Source organism: Echinops telfairi, unplaced genomic scaffold (genome assembly GCF_000313985.2).
Source record: "Echinops telfairi isolate 266 unplaced genomic scaffold, ASM31398v2 ScPeMD7_1;HRSCAF=3_0, whole genome shotgun sequence".
Taxonomy (NCBI): Eukaryota; Metazoa; Chordata; class Mammalia; order Afrosoricida; family Tenrecidae; genus Echinops; species Echinops telfairi.
In genome coordinates, this window is record NW_022103896.1 from 29,934,570 (window position 1) to 29,936,358 (window position 1,789).

At 37.9% G+C, this 1,789-nt stretch overlaps 1 protein-coding gene across 1 annotated transcript in view; it reads left to right on the forward strand.

The window, feature by feature from the left end:
• Positions 1-1,789, forward strand: part of NUDCD1 (NudC domain containing 1) — an 84,239-nt gene that overhangs the window by 17,970 nt on the left and 64,480 nt on the right. The window lies entirely within an intron of this gene.

Below are 1,789 nucleotides of genomic sequence, written 5' to 3' on the forward strand. Positions count from 1 at the left end.
AGACAAAGCTTTCTATTCCTATAAAAACTTAGTCTCAGAAACCCACAGAGGCAGTTCTGTCCTATGGGGTTTCTGAGTCAGAATTGGCTCGATGGCAATGAGTTTAGTTTGGGTTTTTTGGTTGGGGTTTTTTTTTTTTCGTATGCATGCAAAATCTGGACATTGAAAAAGGAAAACCAAAGCATTGATCCATTTAAATTCTGACGTTGGTGAAGAAAATCAAATATACTGAGGAATGAATAAATTTATCTTGAAAGAAGTTTAGATAGCTAGAATGTTCCTTGGAGGTAAGAATAGACTTCATCTCATGTACTTTGATCATGCTATCAGGAGGGACCAGTCCCTCGAGAAGGACATCATGCTTGGCAAAGTAGAAGATACCAAAAAACCAAACTCACTGCCACCTAGTCAATGCTGACTCATAGCGACCCCCCTTGTGGGTTTTCCAGACTATGTGCTTACAGGAGTAGAAAGTCCAGTCTTTCTCCTTCTGAGCTGCTCATGGTTTCGAACTGTTAACCATGAGGATCACAGTCCAGCGTGTAACCACTACACCACGAGGGCTCCTAAAGTAGAAGATAATCCCCCCCAAAAGAAAATCGCCAATGACATGAATTGACACAGTGGCTGCCATAATTGGCTCTTAACCTAGCAAAAATTGTGAGGATGGTACAGGAACAAGACGGAGCTTCATTTTGTTGAACACCGGGATGCTGTGCGTCAGAATGGACTGGGCAGCACTTAACAATAAGGAATCATCCATCTTTCATTGCTTACCCATATCGTTGGGTTTATATTACCTTCTTACTAAGTGTGTTCAATTTGTCCTCCCTGCCCTTTTTGTTCCTTTGTGTACTATGGAACCAAATTGCACCACGAATTTATGAAATCTTGGTTCCTGCTTTCTTTTGAATCAGATTTGACTTATTGTGTCATTTTTATTTAATTTTCCTTTTTGGCTTTTTATATGAGTATTTTTGTATTACTGTTTTTGAAGGTTAATGTGTAGGTTGTAACATGCATCCTTATCACTGTCTCTTTTAACACTATGCTACTTATTAAACAATGTAAGATCCTTACCTTTGCTTAATTACTTTTACCTCCCCTGCTGCCATTTGAGGGGTTTTTCCCAACGTATTTTACTGCTTCATAAGTTGTAAATGCTACAGTACATTGGTAATGTATTCATTTTAAACAGTTCAGAGCTGGTTAATAGCTTCCTAATTACTGTCAGTTCCATCCAGCCCTCTTATATTGCAGCTACTGAATATTCTGACCAATTTACCTGTCTAATCTTACTACTTTCTGCTTAAATTCTTTTAATATTTCCTTTACTGTGAAATCCAAAATTTTTAATATGTAATTTTTGGAATAGGCAACAATACACTGATGTACTATGTAACCAACTTGCCCTGTGAATTTATGAAATCAGTATTGTTAGAATTATTCCTGTGCAGTATGTTATAATACAAACATTCCTTTCCCAAATTTCAGCATATTTCAACTTATTTATGTTATATTGGTGTACCTCATAAAGGAGCCTTGGTGACTTAGTGGGCTAAGAGTTAGACTGTTAAATTCAACATCAGTAGTTTGAACCCACCAGCCAGCAGACGAAGCTTTCTGCTTCTATGAAGATGAACAGCCTTGGAAATCAGCAGGGGCTGCTCTGCCTTGGAACACATGGGGCCATTTTTGTGTCAGAATCAAAGAATTAACACCACAGCAACTTTTTTTCACAAAATGAGACTGATGATCCAACCAAGATCATCAACAGAAAAACTACGGT